The sequence below is a fragment of the Clupea harengus genome, chromosome 18 (genome assembly GCF_900700415.2).
Source record: "Clupea harengus chromosome 18, Ch_v2.0.2, whole genome shotgun sequence".
NCBI classification, from domain to species: domain Eukaryota; kingdom Metazoa; phylum Chordata; class Actinopteri; order Clupeiformes; family Clupeidae; genus Clupea; species Clupea harengus.
Window position 1 is genome coordinate 23,394,406 of NC_045169.1, and position 20,585 is coordinate 23,414,990.

At 39.6% G+C, this 20,585-nt stretch overlaps 1 long non-coding RNA gene across 1 annotated transcript in view; it reads left to right on the forward strand.

Annotated features, from left to right (window-relative positions):
• Nucleotides 1-20,585, forward strand: part of LOC116224543 — a 32,173-nt gene that overhangs the window by 8,740 nt on the left and 2,848 nt on the right. The window lies entirely within an intron of this gene.

The window sequence follows — 20,585 nt, forward strand, 5'->3', positions numbered from 1 at the left end:
AGCTTAAAATGGGCTGTGGTTGGACCTTCCAGCAGGTCAATGATCCGAAGCACACCTCAAAATCAACACAAAAATGGTTCACCGACCGCAGAATGAAGTTTTGCCATGGCCATCACAGTCCCCCGACCTAAACCCCATAGAATATCTGTGGGATGAGCTGAAGCCGAGTCTACAAACGTTGACCACAGAATCTGAAGGATCTGGAGAGATACTGCATGTAGGAATGGTCTCAGATCCCGTGCCATGTGTTCACCAACCTCATCACGCATTATAGGAGAAGACTCAGAGCTGTTATCTTGGCAAAGGGAGGCTGCACAAAACATAAAATTAAGGGGTGCCAATAATTGTGGCACACATGTTTTGGGGAAAAATATTTATTTAATGTCAACAGTTTTTTTTTCTTTCAATAGTTTTACTTGAAAAGGTAAGATTTTTGTAAATATTTTGAGTGAAAGACCAAGAGGATAAACAGCAAAGACATATTTTTTTATAGCCTGTTTCGCTCATATTCACTAGGGGTGCCAATAATTGTGGAGGGCACTGTAAGTCATAAATGTGTGATTTAATGCATTCAGGAATGTGTTGAGCCACTATTACAGGAAGAAGAAAATGGAGATGTGAAATACAGGTAAGAAGATCAAATCAAATCAAATCAAATCAAATCAAATCAAACTTTATTTGTACGGCGCATTTCATACAAGGAAGTAACACAATGCGCCTCACAGTAGGAAAGAAAAGGGGGGGGGGGGGGGGTTACACTTGTATAAAACACACAGATTTTCAAGAGATAAATGAATAAAATAAAATAAACGTACTAACCGCACTGCCACCGTAAAGGACTACTCAGCACGGTCATCGTCAAACTAAGCTGCTGGGGGGGGGGGGGGGGGGGGGGGGGGGGGGTACAAACACTTGTAAAGAGACACAGATAAGTAAATAAATAAATAAATGTTACATTAATGTTAAATAAATACATTTTACAAGTTACAAAACACTTATAAAAAGACACAGATTTTGCCAGAGATAAATGAACAGGAAATTACGTACTAACCGCACTGGCACCATAAAGGACTGCTCAGCACAGTTATCGTCAAACTAAGAGACAGCTGCTGGGGGGGGGGGGGTACAAATACTTGAAAAGAGACAGAAATAAGTAAATAAATAAATGTTCCATAAATGTTAAATACATTTTACAGTGAGTGATAAGCGAGATCAAAGAGGTATGTCTTAAGTGCATGTTTAAAGGTTTCAACCGTTTCGGCCATTCTTAGGTATTCTGGCAGAGTGTTCCAAAGGTTGGGGGCATAGAAACTAAAAGCTGCTTCCCCATGTCTCTTTGTCCTGGCTTTTGGAACTGTTAGAAGTTCAGTGCCGGAGGACCTCAGGGATCTACTGGGTGTGTACCTTGAGAGCATGTCTGTTATATATTCAGGTGCATGACTATGGAGTGATTTATAGACTAGTAGGAGAACCTTGAAATCTATTCTAAAACTAACAGGTAGCCAGTGCAGTGATTTTAATACTGGTGTGATGTGCGCTCTCCGTCTTGTTTTAGTGAGGACTCGCGCTGCTGCATTCTGTATTGTTTGTAGTTGACTAATGGCTTTTTGGTAGACCAGACAAAAGCGAGTTACAGTAGTCTAGCCTGCTCGTGATAAACGCGTGCATCAGTCTTTCGGTGTCAGCCTGAGCGAGAAACGGTTGCACCTTAGCAATGTTCTTAAGTGATAAAAAGATGTTTTAATTATATTTTTGATATGGGTTTCAAAATTGAGATCTGAGTCAAGTATGACGCCTAGGTTTCTGGCTTGGTGCTTGGTGTTAAGTGCTAGTGTTTTTAAGTGTGCAGTTAGTTTCTCTCTCTCGTTTTTTCACCAATGACTAATACCTCTGTTTTATCTTGGTTTAGCTGGAGAAAGTTTTGTGACATCCATACATTTATATCAGAAATGCAATTTACCAAACAATCAATAGAGCTGTAGTTGTTGGGTGTTACAGAAATATAGAGCTGGGTGTCATCTGCATAGCTATGATAGTCGATGTTGTGCCTCCTAATTACACTACCAAGGGGTAGCATGTATAGACTGAAAAGTAAGGGCCCTAAAATGGATCCTTGAGGGACCCCACAGGTCATACAAATGTTTTTTGAGCTGTGGTCTCCGAGGGCGACAAAGTATTCCCGGCCAGTTAGATAGGTCCTAAACCAGTTTAGGACCGGACCAGTGAGGCCAACCCAATTTTCAAGTCTATCAATAAGGATATTGTGATCAACAGTATCAAAGGCTGCGCTCAGATCCAGAAGGGCCAAGACAGATTTTTTGGAGTCAGCATTAATCCTGAGATCATTTACAACCTTGACTAATGCCGTTTCTGTGCTATGATTGGAGCGAAAACCAGATTGGAAGGTGTCAAATGCACAGTTAGCATCTAGGAAATTATTTAACTGTTTAAAGACAATTTTTTCCAGGATTTTGCTTAGAAAGGGAAGGTTAGAGATGGGTCTAAAATTGTTTAGAACTGAAGAGTCTAAATTGCTTTTCTTCAGGAGGGGTCTCACCAGGGCAGTTTTAAGTTCTGATGGGAAAATACCTGTAAGCAGGGAACAGTTTATAATGGCTAGAATGTCCTTAGACACAGAGTCAAAGATGGTCTTAAAAAATTTGGTGGGAAGGGGATCAAGAGGGCATGTAGACGGCTTCAGTTGTGACACTATTTTGCTCAGCATTTCTATATCAGCCAGTGCAAAAAAGCTCATACTGTTACAGCATGGTGGAAGGGGATCAGAAAACAAGACATTTGGAATTTCTTGAGCAATATTTTTCCTAATGTTCGTTATCTTATCTCTGAAGAATGCTGCAAATTCCTCACATTTGGAGGTGGAAAAGAGACTATCATCTACTTTAGGTGCAGGATTTATAAGGCTGTCTATTGTTGAAAAGAGGACCCTGGAATTGTTAGAATTTGTAGATATCAAATTAGAGAAATGATCCTTCCTAGCATTTCTTATTGCTTTATTAAAGACTGAAAGTTTATCCTTAAAGATATCAAGGTGGACCTGTAGCTTGGTCTTTCTCCATGTACGCTCAGACCTTCTGCAGGATCTCTTAAGTTTAATAATTTCCTCATTTCTCCATGGAGCTTTTTGTTTGGCTAAAACCTTTTTTTGTTTCAATGGTGCTACAGAGTCAAGTGCTGTCCTTAATTTTGTATTTAGAGTAGTTACTAGATCATTAACACATGATGGCCCCGTATCTGGGTTTTTTGCACTAGTTATGTTCATCATTACTTTGAAATTCTCAGCTGCTGCAGAGTTAAGATAGCGTTTCTTAATAAAACATTCAGCACTATTTCTAACTTTAGGTACCAGTGCTGTAAAGAAAATACAAAAGTGGTCAGAAAGAGCAAGGTCACAGATAGACGATATAACAGTTGTAAGACCCTTTGTAATAACTAGATCAAGGGTGTGGCCACGGTTGTGAGTGGGTTCAGTGATGTGTTGTGTAAAGTCCATGGAATTCAAGAGATTCATAAAATCCCGGGCCTTTGAGTCGTTCCCATTATCAACATGTATGTTAAAATCACCAGTGATAATAATCTTATCGTAGTTTGTGTGTATAATGGAGAGTAGTTCTGAAAAGTCTGTTAGAAAAGTGGGACATTGCTTGGGTGGCCTATACACAGTTACTGTCAGAACAGGAGGCTGGCACTTTAGAACTATGGCATGATATTCAAATGAGGCAAAATCATCGAAGGAGATGCTCCTGCAGCACAGGGCATCCGTGGTTATGGTGGCTGTCCCGCCCCCTTTTTTACCTGTTCTAATGGACTGAAAAAAGCTATAATTGGGAGGGGATGCTTCAATAAGAGCTGCAGACCCATTTTTGTTTAGCCAGGTTTCTGTTAAAAACATACAGTCTAATTTACGTTCACATATAAGATCGTTAATGAGAAATGTTTTCCCTGATAGTGACCTAATATTTAGTATTGCCATTGAAATATTTTCTGGATATAGTGGCTCACAGGAAGGAGGAATATGCCGGGGTATAGATAGAATATTTGCTGGGCTTCTATTGTTTCTATTGTATCTATGGCCTTTGTTTTTAACTGTGCGTTGGGATCTCATATATTCTTCATTTACAAGTGCTGTTTGCACATAAGTAAAATCAATCAACACAATTATAATGTCCACACTCCTGACATAACCTGAAGACATGATAAATAGTTTGACATGATTAATAGTTTCCCCAGTATTCCAGTGATGGCTCTTCTACGCGGTAGGTTTTATTAATATATATAAATCTATTCAGGCTCTCCAAACTAAATGAATCAATGAACATTTAATGAATTACTTATGTTACAGACCATTAAAATATTGGTGAATATTACATTTGAGTTATTGTTAGGGATTTATTTCACCCTTTTTAGGACTGTAATTAACCTCAGAATTAAGACACACAACCAAGAATATAATAAATAATTGACTTTTACTCTGGCAAAGAGGAGTGAATGGTGTTAGACCGCTTCTTCAACCTACACTCCTCCAAAGAGGAATGGAGTGCTTTCAGAACGCTGTTCAACCCATCACTGCCTTCTCTGGTAAAAAGAAACAGACTTTATGCAGAGACAATATCACAGAACAAAGACATGACACTCCCATCTTGTACCATCCCGTCCTGGGTTCCAAAGATAAGAATGTTTACCTAAGACCCTCAAAAACCCTGACTCTACAAAAATAAATCAGTCTTAACCTAAACATTTCATGACACCTCTAAATTCCAAGCTTCTCTTCCCACAGTTTCAAACTTCCTTTCACAGAACAATGGAAAGAGCTTAGTCCTCCATTTAACTAACTAACTAATATCAAACTAAAACACATCATGATAATAATTAAAAAGAAACATTTCTTTCACATTTCCCTCCTGTTTATCATGAAAACAATACTAGTCTAAACATCATTAAACTAAAGCATCATCATCTTGATGGTTCCAGACAACAGTTCACTCCACACAGAAGTACATACAAGACTAGACATGAGAACTTAGAAACATGTAGAAATACACATCATAAAAATACAAAAAGTATACAAATTGCTACAATAGAGAACAGACCTTTCAACATCATTTACCACCATGTACCAGATGTAAACCAAACAACCAGATTTCACCACTTTGTCTTGTAATAAAGCATCACATAACAACCTTCATTTGCTGTAAGGCTTCAGTCACAGAGACACTATGAATATAATCCAATATCCAAATACAACAGATATCAGTCACAAAACTCCCCCACCAGCAGCAGTGAGTAAATACACTAACTAAGTTGGCATTAACAAAATCCTAACCTATCTAAGCGTTTCCATTCTTAACATGACTTTTCTTACTCATAGGGCCTGAAACAGAAACAAAATAACCTTGGAGCTGGTGGTCCAAATCTTTTAGTCACCAGTCACGTCAATCCCCCACACGCTGTCATTCTTCTCAACAGCAAACCTCTTCTTACGAGGTACTTTGCCTCGAGATAGCACTGACAACACAAAAATGGTCCATGACCTGGGCGGGGGCGCATACGCCACCCCAGTGTGGAAGAAGATGACTGTACCATATACTACCACACAACCACAATACCTCTCTCACCTTAGGGGTACCCTTGTCAGAGTGGCAATGCCCTGCATTCCAACCTCAACATAAGGAAATGTTCCCAATGGACAGGGTACGACGTTGGCTGAGGAAGCAGTGTTTGATGACAGTATAGCAGTATCGATGACAATTTCATTACACTGTTTCCGTCTCAGAGAGCCTACTCTCTTTGTTCCACTAATAGAAAAACACATTAGGAATATGGAATGGACTGCCCCTTAAGGTGACAGCTAGGTTGTGGCATGTTTTTTAGTTCTGCTAGTGGGTGGGTATTGTTACACAGATCCTGCACCTGGGTATCGTCTGTATAATAAAATGGCTTACTGTAGCCCCAGTTGTCTGGGGCACACTTCTCTCCAACACAGATCATTGCTTGGAATGAGAGTAGCCTTGATTTAAGTCTAGGGTGAAAGTAGGATGTTGGCATTAAGGTACATACATAGCAATTAGTCCTATCAAGTCTGTTCGCTTGCATGGATGCATATCTATACCATGAATTAGTAGAATACAGATGAGTAACGTTCCCCATGGTCTAATTTTCCCCATATGAAATCCACCTCTTATGGATTCTCTCAATTACACTTGTAGAGGACCATAGACCCAACATTACCCCTGAAGTAATCATTAATAGTTACAGCTTAAACATTGTTTTACCCAAGTTATATAATGTATACAGAAAAACAATAAACACAAATAAACAAGAAAAACAATAAACACAAAACACAGATACACCTCTACTATGTTGACCAGAATCTCTAACCCTCAGGGCGCTCCCTGGAGGTTAGGTGACGTTAAGACGGAAAAGAGCTATATTTCTCAACCCCCTCAAGTAGGCACGAAACCCTACTCAACGCTAGTGGTGCATCCTAAAAAAAAATGAACGAAGTTTACAGTGTGACAGTGTGACAGGTGAATCCAGGTGGAGCGTTCTGCAATTTTAACGGCAGTGGGGGTAGACAGTAGCACTTGATATGTTTCCTCCCCCCTGTCGTCAGACCAGCTCTTTCATTTGATGATTTTGATGAACACCCAGTCACCTTCACCTTCACCTGGCCTTGTATCTGTGGAGACACAAAAAAAAACTCCAACAGTATTTGGTTCTTTACATTTCCTAGTTTGTAGTATAATTTGTGACACACCAAAAGTTGGTCTTATTGTTTTGCACAGTGCTTTTGCTACTGTGAAATTTAATTGAGTTATGCCGAATACATATCTCACATTTCATACAAAAAATTTTTTTAATAGGTTTTTAATCCATATGTTGTATAGTGCTCATGTACTATGCTAACCATTCCCCCAGTTGATACATAAGTATCACCATGACTCTTAATCACTGCCCATTTATATAAAATCACACTAATATGTGCAAGTTGACAATTCTTCCTCTCACCTCCTCTCCTTTTAAAATACAGCGTGTGTGTGTGTGAGAATGTGAGCCCTCTGTTCCCCCTGCTAATAGCCCCCACCCGTGTGCTTCTCTGTCCGTCTGAACAGCCAACCACACAGGTTTGTTTAAAAAGTCGAATTTGCCTTTAGCGATTTTACGTCTTAAAAACAATCTACAATAATTCCGGGCTATGTTAGTCACTCAGTACTTTGGCACATACAATAGCTCACAACACATCACAATCTCGTATTTCCACTTTTCTCTTGTTATGCCCTCTGACGGCGCACTACTAAGGTAACGAGAGAAAGTTTAATCTGATCTTTTTCGTGTTATGCTCTCAGCAATTTTAAATGCTCTCTCTTCACAGATGTTACACAAAATACCTTCAAGTAAACTATGCCAACAACTGGTCACTTGCTTATTTTAGTTTTAAATATCAATTTAAAACGTTAGGTTCCAAACAATACTCTTGCTCCAATGACTGAATGCCCACATCAACACGCAACCGTGTTCGTCATTTCATCTATCAAGTTGACACCCTGAATAAAAATATACGGACATTTGCGATTACACTACAGGACAGTCAAGCACGGCCAAACTTATCATCAAACCCTCAAATCTTCGTTTAGTCTCGCCTCGGAGCACCAAACAATCTCTTAATGAAACAAATGAACTCGTTTTTGCAAATACAATTCTTGCAACACTGGAATTATTTCCATTCAGTACTATAATATCTATATATTTATAGCACTCTGAGATTCTTCTGAATCCCACTCCTTTATTCTTCATTATAGATGCTACACTGCATTTCGTTGTCTCAGTACTTGTACTCTGTGCAATGACTATACAGTTGAATCTAATCTAAACTTAACTCCGGGCCTCTACCCCTGCGGCTATTCATGCAATTCGATTATTTGGATAGAGATTTTTTAGTTGATCAGACCAAAATTCCTCATCCTCAAATCGATCTGCACTTGTATTATTTTATTTAAGCAGTATCGCCATCATTATCATATAATGATACAATGATAATTAGATGATACACAATGATGATCACAATTCCAATGTGTCCCTTCCCCACCTGTGCTGTTAAATCAGCCACAGTCACTGGTGGCTATTTCAATGAGACGCATGGATTGCGCGCGTGCGCAGTGTCTGTCTATGCCAGTATCCCAATTTCTCATTCACAAATGCTCAACTCTATTTATGTCTTTACATAATTTCTAGTAACTCCCCCTTCACGCACTTAAGACTAAAAAGTGCGTGCAAATGAACAAAGCAGATAAAATGTATAGAGTTTTCACGTGGCCACAGTAAAATCTCTATAGTTTATCAAGCCTGCAGTTTTCCCCTCTTTCTCCACAAGAATAACACTTATCCTCACTTTCTTTTAATCTTCTTCTTAACTTTCCATTGACTTTCTTATCCTCTCTCTCTCTCTCTCTCTTAAAACCATCTTGCCTTCTTACTTTCCTCAAACCATCTCATATTCATTAATTATGGTGAGTTTTTTTGAATTAAGCAAAATACTTCTCTTGAGTCTATGAAAAATATCCGGATATTTTCCAAAGTTTTAATTTTGCCTAATTACTTTACTCCATTCACACACTCATTCACACACAGATGTACATCATTTACGTAGGCCTACAACATAACCATAGTCCCGGACTAGGTTTCTTAGTCCCCGACTAAGTTTTTAGCGCTAACAAGAGATCCCGGATCTCTTTAAAAAGATCCCCGATCTTTTTCTAATAAGTAACCCCAGGCTACTTACGTAATATTCTTGTTGTGCGTCTCATCTGGATTCGGAACTCGTCAAAGGCAGTGAGGCGGGGGCAGAAATCCGTCAACCGGCCCAACGAACAATTCAACACGCAGGGTCATTCTCTGTCCTTCTTTCTCGGCTTTCGTATTTCTGCTCCCGTCCATCTGGTCCTTCTTGAGCTCCGGATCGAATGGACCAAACTGTTAGGGATTTATTTCACCCTTTTTAGGACTGTAATTAACCTCAGAATTAAGACACACAACCAAGAATATAATAAATAATTGACTTTTACTCTGGCAAAGAGGAGTGAATGGTGTTAGACCGCTTCTTCAACCTACACTCCTCCAAAGAGGAATGGAGTGCTTTCAGAACGCTGTTCAACCCATCACTGCCTTCTCTGGTAAAAAGAAACAGACTTTATGCAGAGACAATATCACAGAACAAAGACATGACACTCCCATCTTGTACCATCCCGTCCTGGGTTCCAAAGATAAGAATGTTTACCTAAGACCCTCAAAAACCCTGACTCTACAAAAATAAATCAGTCTTAACCTAAACATTTCATGACACCTCTAAATTCCAAGCTTCTCTTCCCACAGTTTCAAACTTCCTTTCACAGAACAATGGAAAGAGCTTAGTCCTCCATTTAACTAACTAACTAATATCAAACTAAAACACATCATGATAATAATTAAAAAGAAACATTTCTTTCACAGTTATATCAGTATTGTGGCGAAAATGTGTTAACTATATTTTTTAACCAAACATTAATATCCTCACCATCAATGCATTTACATTACAGGTTGAGGTGCCCCACTGCTGGTCTGTTCAAGTGCAAGTTCACCAGTCTGATGTTTAAGATGGAGAGGGCAGGTGAGGTGGAGTATCACTCAGTACCATGGGAAAACAAGCTGGAAAATCATGACTGTGAACCAGCAGGACCCCTTTACAACATCAACTGCCTCCCTGGGACTCCTGTTCAGATATATTTACCACACTGTGAGGTCATTTCAGGTGAATGACACAACATATCCTGCACATCTTGCTGATGAGGTCACCTTCCACCATAGGCATATCACAAAACAGTTACATTGATTTTAGTGGAAACAGTTTTTTTGGTGGATTCCTTTCTCATTGTCTTGCACAGATGGGAAGCAGGGGCATCTACATGTTGTTCATATTACTGGTGATCGTCTGGAGAGCATTGAACCCAAAGAGATAACAGAGTCTCATGTGGTTATCGATGTCACTGGCTTATCTGGGTTTGGACTTACTTCTTCTTCTCGGGGAAGGAACATCCGGGCCTTGGTGCTGCTTTTTCTTCAAACAAGTTCTAGGCCAGAACTTCAAGTCTTGCTGTTGTCAAGTAACACTGACATATTAATGGTTTGTCACAATTATGGAAATTAAAGTTCATTGACTGTCACTTTGTAGTCAAAACAGTATTATTAGTATCTCTGTTCACATTATTTTACCTGCTCTTGTATAAACTTCATCAGGTTAAGCGTAGGAGAAACAAAATGATCCAACCTCAAACCGAGATCTTCATTGAGAGAAATCCTGAATGTATAATCAACACACGCAGATATTACAGCCTTTTCACCAACCCACCTGAACTAATTGTGACACCTGATGTAAGTCAACAGAGAATGTATTGAATCAAACTTCTACAATTTGACCACTGATATGGCCGTTTCTTGATAAAAACTGATGTTGGTTCCATACCCACCATTGTTTTAGGAGTTGTTAACTAATTATGAATGGTTAGATTTCAAGGTGGATTGTTAAAAAGAGTACAAGAGCTCTTTCTTTCAAATATTTTTTTCTGCTCACGGAGTTTTCCAAATTTGCATTTATTAATATTTGTGATATACTATGTCTGTTATTTAACCCTCCTATTATGTTTGGGGTCAATTTGACCCTTTTCAATGTTTAACGTCTCTAAATAAATGATTGGCATAGTTCTTTTTGCTTCATATTTAATGACTTTTCCTAATCTAATGGGGAGAACTGGGTAAACACAAAATTAACATAATGATATGTTTTCAATGTCCTGTACACATGCTTTACGCATAGGTGTTGTTTGGGGTCAATTTGACCCCAGGCTGTTTTAATTGTATAAAATATATAAGAAATATAAACTTTTTTTATCACATTGTTACTATTCTTGATTACAGAAATAGTTTTCTATTCCATATGTTATAGATAACAACAATATGTACTTAGAAATAATATGAAGCCATAAAACACCAGAAGGATATCTCTTTCCAATTTTAAGTCAATCAGTGAGATTTGATGGTGATCTGCATATTTCTCCATAGTAGCGTAACATGTATTCTGGATGTATAAGGGGGGTGGGTGGGGGTATTGTTTTATTTTTAAGGGCTATTTAGGTAGTCAACAAACAAACCTAAAGTACCTGACACATAAACTTGAGTAAAAAAAAATATTATAATCATTTTTTGGAGGTTTAAATTGCTGGGGTCAAATTGACCCCAAGCATAATAGATGTGGGTAAAATTTGAACATAATAGGAGGGTTAAGATGATTTATAAGTTATGTATGTCTTTTTAACAGAGGGCTCAGTATGTTGAGTGCAATCCAAACTTCTCTCCGGCATTCACAGTACTTTGCAGTACAGAGAAAGAGCTGAATCTAATCCTGAAGGGTGGAAAAAAGGAACTGTGGAACCGAGTGGTCAACATTGAAGGTTAGGGTTAAAATTAATCCACACTATGCAGAATAATATATATTTAATTCATGAAATGCTAACATTATGTAGATATTCCACTCCGATAATAAGCATATGTACACTACAGAATATCTGGAAATCTGTTTCTGCTAACTAAATATAAATCCGTCCCCAAAAATCATTATGTAAAAATTTTTTTTTTTTTTAATTTCTCTCGACAGAGAAAGGTACCCCAGATGAGAGACAACATGCCGCAGAACCAGGTGAGTTTAATTACTTACTTATTTCACCTCTCTGTTATGTTTCAGTTCCATTTTCAATGTTTACTCAATTCATATTTTGTTCAGCCTGAATAGGCCTTTGGTGATTTTTTGTGAAGAACGTGTTTGAAAACAAACAAACAAACAAACAAACACACACACACACACACACACACACACACACACACACACACACACACACACACACACACACACACACACACACACACACACACACACACACACACACACACACACACACACACACACACACACACACACACACACACACACACACACACACACACACACACACACACACACACACACACACACACACACACACACACACACACACACACAGCCTCCACTTTTATATTCTGTGGCGTTCAGCTCTGTTGGCCCCAGAAGTGATTACAGTATGTAAGCTGGAGGTGAGAAAAAGATCATGATCATGATAAAAACAGATAATCAGGTGCAAACTTTACGTAATAATCTTCAGCATACATTTATTCATGTTTTGTGTGTCTTATCATAGGTCAGTGTTTCTGTAATGTAGTTTAACAGCTTTGCTTATAAATATACATCTAAATTGTTCAGCCGACAGGGTTTTTCCTTTCCTCTACCAGACACTTTATGAAATGATGTAACAAAATATACAACATTTGGTGGTTTGATGAGAACTGGCTGACATGCTTTGTCACACAGATTTCAGTGAATCTACTGTGGACCCAGTGGAGCTGTCATCCAGAGACAGGAGAAGACAGAAGAGGCAACTGAAGAGGCGACTGAAGAGGCGTGAGTGGAATCAAGAAGTCAATCTCTATGAATGAATTCAGCCAAATAGTCTGAAGACACACTTTATTGTATGGCCTTGGATATATTGTAGTTTATGTAAATGCAACTGTTATATTCATTAACCCTAACCATGAATCAATTAATTCATGATTCACTGGATTTGACCAGTATTGCTGCTTAGCAAAACCGCATTAATTTAAAACAAGGTGTAACAATACATAAAAATAAAAAAAACTGTAAAACAATTATTTTGACAGAGGAAGCTACACCCAATGGGAGACAACATGTCTCAGAACCTTGTGAGTTTTAATGACTTCATTATTTGACCCCTCTCTTGTGTTTGAGTCCCATTTCTAATGTTTACTCAATTCATAATTTTTTCAGACTGAAAAGGCCTTTGATACATCTTGGTGAAGAACAAGTTTGAAAACAAACACACACACACACACACACACACACACACACACACACACACACACACACACAGCCTCCACAATTATATCATGTGGTGTTTGGCTCTGCTGGCACCAGAAGTGATTACAGTATGTAAGCTGGAGGTCAGGAAAATCATAATAAAAAAATCATGATGAAATCAGATAATCAGGTAAAAAAAAACATTATCATCTTATGTTATGTTGTGTCATGTCGTGTTATGTAACACCATTATATTCAAGTACGAGAATCTGTTTTTGTAGTTTCTGTCTAAAACTATCTAACTAACAAACTAGCTAACTAAAAGCTAGGTAGCTTGCTAGGTTAGGATCAGAGATGTACTCAGCAAATTCATGCTGTAAAAGCTCTTCCATGTTCCCTGGGTTACACAGTGAATAGCCTGTTAGCTTGACAAATGTGTTTATTGCCCCTTCATATTACCATATACTTGAATTTGATGATAAATAAGTAAAGTTAAGCAGCAATTTAGAAAAACACGCTTTATAAAATGTCAGAAAAGTTGTGTAATATCATTGTGTACTTGCTTGGACTTGTGCATGGTATGTGGACGTGATCATGATATACTGTTTGTTCCTCAGATGTCGGCGTAGACTTTTTCCAGAAACACAAGGGGGCTCTGGAAACACGACTACCGACTGTTCTGGGACCCATTCTCAACCAGCTGGTGCAGAAGAAGGTTCTGAAAAACACAGAGAGGCAAGATATTGAGAGCAAAACAGCCGACTATCAAAAGAATGAGTGTCTCCTCAGGATACTGGACAAGAGGGGGATTAAAGCTCAGGAAATATTCTACCAGGTCCTCCAAACAGAAGACTCTTTATTGGTTGAAGATCTTGAAAAATACTATTAAAAGTCTGGCAAGAAGAGGAAAATTAAGTGCTACATGTATCTAAAGGGATATTTAATATGACCTTCCCTTTCTAAAAAGAGAGACTCACCAGGGCTGATAGCGACACAGGAAACCTTCTCAAAGGACAAGGTTGACCATTGCGAGTATGACTCATCTGTGAAAACATTTAACTGTTTTACCATGATCCATTTATTTTGTGTAACTTTATTTTTTGTCATTTTTATTGCTCATGTTATTTTTTATTTTGCTTTTATTATCTTAGTTAACACATCTTCTTTCATTGTATTATTAAATTGGGTGTGCATCAGTCTCTAAATGCACCTTTTGTCAATTGCTTGTGAAGCACTTTGAATTGCAATTTGATTTTGGAATCATCGGTGCTATGTAAATAAAGTTGGATTGATCTAATTGAACTGGCTGAGGTGTTTGGGGCAGGTGGGTGTACCAGAACTGTGGTCTGAGGGGGTCCTATGCCCAAGCGCAGTGATTGGCACAGTTAAAGCAGCAGTAAGGAGTTTTTGTGTAACACGAGCAAGCTAACTACATAAAATCCATACAAAAACATTGCGAACACCACCAACAGCCCAGCTGGCACTGATAAAAGCTTGCTAACATGCTAACTAGTGTCTACTGGTGATATAGCTGCACTGTCATGCTGTGAATGCTGCTCTTACATTTTTGTGGGGTGTTGTGGCGGTAACACTGAACTACATGAGCATATCCTGGATGGCTAATTGGAATGACATGTATGACATGAACCATATACAACATTAATTTGAGGATGACACCAAAACTAGTTGCATATAAAAATATGGCAAATTGTTCAATAGTTTTTCTTTAACTTCAGTTGGCTGCTATCCATCAAGAGAGATGCAGATGAAGGTGCTGACACTCTGACATTGTAAGAAGTCAGCTAAACACAGTATGGTAACCCTGCTTTTCTGGACTAAACACAGGGTGGTACCCCTGCTTTTCTGGACTAAACACAGGGTGGTACCCCTGCTTTTCTGGACTAAACACAGGGTGGTACCCCTGCTTTATTAGACTAAACACAGGGTGGTACCCCTGCTTTATTAGACTAAACACAGGGTGGTACCCCTGCTTTATTAGACCAAACACAGGGTGGTACCGCTGCTTTTTCTGGACACAATGGGCCCTTATTTTCAAAAGTCTGTCGCGCAACTAAACTGAAGCTGTTGTGTGGGAGCATTGCGCCGACCCACCCATATTTGTGCTTCGGATCTTCCTTTTGATATTAAATTAGATAAATGATCAATTATTGTATTAATTATTAATTTATTAATAATTATATATATTACAGTTTTTCACAATTGCTAACACACGTTTTTCAAAACAATAACGGCTTTCTCAAAACTGAACACAGAAAACTGAAAACCTCACACACAAAGAGCTAAACCTGACACTCCCTTTGCAAGATGACTCTTTGCCATCAAATCTCTTAACTGTTCACAAAATGGAACTCGTGTTTTCATTTGGTACACACAGCCATTTTTTCAAAAGGCACACACATACATTCATTGAGTACACACAACTAAGCATTTGCTGCACACTACCAAGCATTTACAGCACACAGAAGGGCACAATTGAAAACACTATCATCGAAATGGAACACACCATACGAATGACAATGACTCTGGAGAATGAGCCATTTCTCCTTTTGTAAAATGTCTCAGTGTAGGCCTACTTTTTTCATAGTCAAACAGCACACAAATATGCAGCAAAAGAAGGTTTATTCTGGCACACAGAGACAACAGTACAATACTGTAAACCGGCCTGCTCAACTTATGATGGCAGCAACTGTGAAGCGGCTGAGGTTAGGTTGGACCCTCTGGCCAGCCTCCCTCATGCTCAACCCATGGTTAAGAACATGGTCTACAACAGCTGCCCGGATTTCATTTGAGATCACCATTCTCCTTCTTCTCTCTCCTCCTCCTTCTCCTTCTTCTCCTTGTCCTTCTCCTCCCCCTTGTCCTCCTCCTCCTCCTCTGCCTCCTCTTCCTCTCCCTCCTCCTTCTTCTTGTCCTCCTCTTCCTCCTCTTACTTCTCTCTGTCCTCCTCTGCCTCCTCTTCCTCTCCCTCCTCCTTCTTCTTGTCCTCTTCCTCCTCCTCTTACTTCTCTCTGTCCTCCTCTGCCTCCTATTCCTCTCCCTCTTCCTTCTTGTCCTCCTCTTCCTCCTCCTACTTCTCTCTGTCCTCCTCTGCCTCCTCTTCCTCTCCCTCCTCCTTCTTCTTGTCCTCCTCTTCCTCCTCCTCCTCCTCCTCTGCCTCCTCTTCCTCCTCCTCTCACTCTTACCCCTCTCCTTCTCTGGTTGTCGTTATCTGCCACGTTCTCCATTGCTCATCAAACAAAACAGAGGCTCAAGGCACTTTTATGCTGCAGTCCTGATTGCAAGTTGCTCAACAGACCTGAATGTTTAGAGATTTGACTATTTGTGTGTTGTAGGTTGATGCTTTGAGATTTTACTTGAGAAGTGTGTGCAACAACTGAACATTGTGTGTTGTGTTTTGACAACAAGGTGATGGGTAATTGACATCAGAGTGTTAACAAAGAAAATCAGAGTCTAATGCAGATAAGGCAGTGTGAAGTAGTGCCAAATTGGGTCGAGCGATTGGTACATGAAGTGAAGGTTGTGCAAATTGTGCCGAATTTTCGCTTTTTGGGTGTTAACAACTGTGAAAAACTGTAAAGCACATACACCAAGCGAGTGCACACATGGCAATGTTCTCTGTTCTAAGTCACTCCTCTCAGGTTGCCAGTCTGGTTAATGGTGACTTAACTAATATTTGTTTTTGGATAATGGAATTTGTATTACTTTTTATTTACATTGAAAATGGAAGATGAATATTTTGAGAAAATGCTTCACTTGCATCACACGTGGCAACAAACAAAACAAAACAGTACAACAGTACAACAGCCTCCCACATGTTGTAGAATACACATCATACGCCTGTAATTTGTGTCAGTACTGTTTTGGTGAGGGTACTTTTATTTGACCGACAGTAAATGCTGAATATGCCAAATAAATTTTATTTGTATTAAAAAGGTGTTGAGATGTTTTTGAGACATTTGTGGAACTCAAAAATGTGTAGCTGCATCTATCGCTTGTGCTTTCTTAATCAGTCATGAGCTGCATCTATATTACTGATTTCACTCTAATATTTCACAATTAAATTGGTTAGCTGCAGCAGACTATTTTTTCTTCAAAATGAAGGCAAATCTAGGACATGTTTTATTTGCCCTTGAGGTGTTATGTGCCTCTAAAACAGCCATTGCCTCTAAATTGGGTGATTAAGAACACCTAAAATAACACATTATATGTGTTTGTTGCTATGTGTGTGCTTGAATGCAAGTCTGTGTGTGTATCTGACTGGATGAGCTTTTTATGCGGCTCTCTGTGTCCAACCATTTCTCCAGGACCATACATATAGTTCTACAGAATATCACTACACATGACCAGGTATACTGGCTCCAGGACCATACATATAGTTCTACAGAATATCTCTACACATGACCAGGTATACTGGCTCCAGGACCATACATATAGTTCTACAGAATATCACTACACATGACCAGGTATACTGGTGCTGTAGAATCCAGTTAAATCTGCTACATCCAGCTAAAACTCCAACCTACAGCTGTCATCAGTTTGCCACTTTGGGTTTGACAACTTGACATGTATGTAATATTTACTCTCCTTTACCCTTAGGGGGAGCTGTAGGAGTATGAATAAAGTGTATTTGGCACCATCTGAAACTAAGGTCCAAAATGATGTATTCCCCAAAAGAAAACTATGGCTTGTTGTTTAGAGTTCACTTCTAATGCTTCAGTATTCACAAGTTCTATAGATCCCATTAGTCTTCTAAGAACACCCATAATAACACAGTATACCTGTCAAATACATGCAAGAATGCAAGTCTGTGTGTGTATCTGACTGCATGAGGTAAAAGCAGTCTCCTCTCTGACTAATGCTTTTCATGTTGCTCTTGTTAACCTCGTCTCCAGACCTGCACAATACATATAATTCAACAGAATGTCACTGACCAGGTAAACTGACGTACTGCTCCTTGGAGGTCTGCCACCTTGTGTTTGACATTGTAACATTTACTCTCCTTCACCATTAGGGGGAGCTGTAATAGTATGAATAAAGTCCATTTCATTTGGCAGGATTTGGCACCCTATGGAAATAAGCTGAAAATGAAAAACAATAAAACACAACAACTATGGATTGTGGTTTAGAGTTTAGTTAATGTTTCCATATTGGTGATACTTAAATCAGAAACAAAGATTCAGAAGTTGTGTTTTTGTGTATGGAAATGTGTCCACACACAGAGATCAACTGAAGAAGATCTGTCCAGGGTAATGAAAGGCATCCCATTTAATCAGGTAATGAAACTCCCAATCTTGTGTGTATCACTACCCGATTACTACCTGAATATTAAAGCAGCAGTAAGGAGTTTTGGTATGAAACTAGCAGGCTTGATGATATCAAAAGTAGTTTTTCTTTAAAAAAAAAAAAAACCTCGAAAAGTGGTTTATTCCTGCATACTATTGCTTTACATTATTCATATAAGGGGAATAAATGACTGACCTTTGCTGAGGTAACCAACATAGCAAGATCTTGGGCTGCTTAATTAAGGCAAAAATCATTATTACAATTAGTTTGATCATATATTGAAATCACGATTATTTAACACGATTACTTATTCAGTGTTTCCCCTAAGATTTTTTTTTGCAGTTGTCAAGATCAACATGAACAACTCAGTGTGTAATATCTGCCTCACATTTTCCCAAACGTTCATGTCACTCACCTGCACTGCGCTGTAGCGAGTCACGCCGTCTTTTGCCCTGTCTTTGTAAGGAAGGCTATGTCCAGCCATGTTGGCATTGATCTGTTAGCACTAGAAACACTGAGAGGATCTCACTTCTACTTGTCAGGTGGCAAAAAGGGGCTAAAACACTGACTCACGCAAAAACACACGGATGGAATCAGAGAGCTCTGTCACGTCACCAGCAACCCAGTGGATGCAAGCTGATATTTCATTGTCTGCTGGGCTACCTGCAGGAGTTACTGTTACAACCCTGACTCGTAGGGAAGCAACATTATGAGAACACAAAAGACCAAAACTTAATATAAATGGGGAAACCGGGTACATGGACTGCAATCTACATGTCCTGCTGTGAGTCATGCAGCTGCTGTCACGTCTGTTCTGAACCGAGCTCCGGCCACGCCCCCTTTCTTCACTTTTGGACTCATACACCTCCGCTACAGCTCAATCACACAGTCACGTTCACATTCCCAGCTGCACTTCATCTACAATCACAACGTCAAACGTCAGACCTCCTGTTCTGCCTCTTCTTCAGCTCTTTGACACATCGGTCTGGACTGAATCCAACACAGGATTAAACCACAAGTACGTTTTGCTTTTATTATTTATTCAGAGGGGAGATTTCTGTCCTCAAAAGCAACTTTTAGTGGTTTTTATGTGTTCATTTCAAAATGTTAAAAGAAGGTCAAGGTTATATATCAAGAAAATGAAAACAGTACAAGAACAGCTTTGACTGTAAGTGGACAGTGTAGTGCAGTGGTGCAGAAGCAGTCTAAAGAAGATCCTTTTCAGTCAATGGTAAAAAGATGCAGTTCAAGGTCCAAGAGAGCCACAACTTATTATCAGATGGACATCTTAGCAAGTGACATAACAATGGTTAACAGAGAACTCACATTTTGCATACTGCACACTCTGTGTGTTTGTGCGCGAGTTTGTGCCTGTGAGTGTGTGTGCGTGTGAGTGTGTGTGCCTGTGAGTGTGTGTGTCTGTGTGTGTGTGTGTGTCTGTGAGTGTGTGTGCCTGTGAGTGTGTGTGTCTGTGTGTGTGTGTGCCTGTGAGTGTGTGTGCCTGTGAGTGTGTGTGTGTCTGTGTGTGCCTATGAGTGTGTGTGTGTGTGCCTGTGAGTGTGTGTGCCTGTGAGTGTGTTTGTCTGTGAGTGTGTGTGTCTGTACAAGAACAGCTTTGACTGTAAGTGGACAGTGTAGTGCAGTGGTGCAGAAGCAGTCTAAAGAAGATCCTTTTCAGTCAATGGTAAAAAGATGCAGTTCAAGGTCCAAGAGAGCCACAACTTATTATCAGATGGACATCTTAGCAAGTGACATAACAATGGTTAACAGAGAACTCACATTTTGCATACTGCACACTGTGTGTTTGTGCGCGAGTTTGTGCCTGTGAGTGTGTGTGCGTGTGAGTGTGTGTGCCTGTGAGTGTGTGTGTCTGTGAGTGTGTGTGTCTGTGTGTGTGTGTGCCTGTGAGTGTGTGTGCCTGTGAGTGTGTGTGTGTCTGTGTGTGCCTATGAGTGTGTGTGTGTGTGCCTGTGAGTGTGTGTGCCTGTGAGTGTGTTTGTCTGTGAGTGTGTGTGTCTGTGTATGTGTATGTGTGTGCCTGTGAGTGTGTGTGCCTGTGAGTGTGTGTGCCGGTGAGTGTGTGTGCCTGTGAGTGTGTGTGTGTCTGTGTATGTGTGTGCCTGTGAGTGTGTGTGTCTTTGTGTGTGTGTGCCTGTGAGTGTGTGTGTCTGTGTGCCTGTGAGTGTGTGTGCCTGTGAGTGTGTGTGTGTGTGTGCCTGTGAGTTTGTTTGTCTGTGAGTGTGTGTGTCTGTGTATGTGTGTGCCTGTGAGTGTGTGTGCCTGTGAGTGTGTGTGCCTGTGAGTGTGTGTGCCTGCGAGTGTGTGTGCC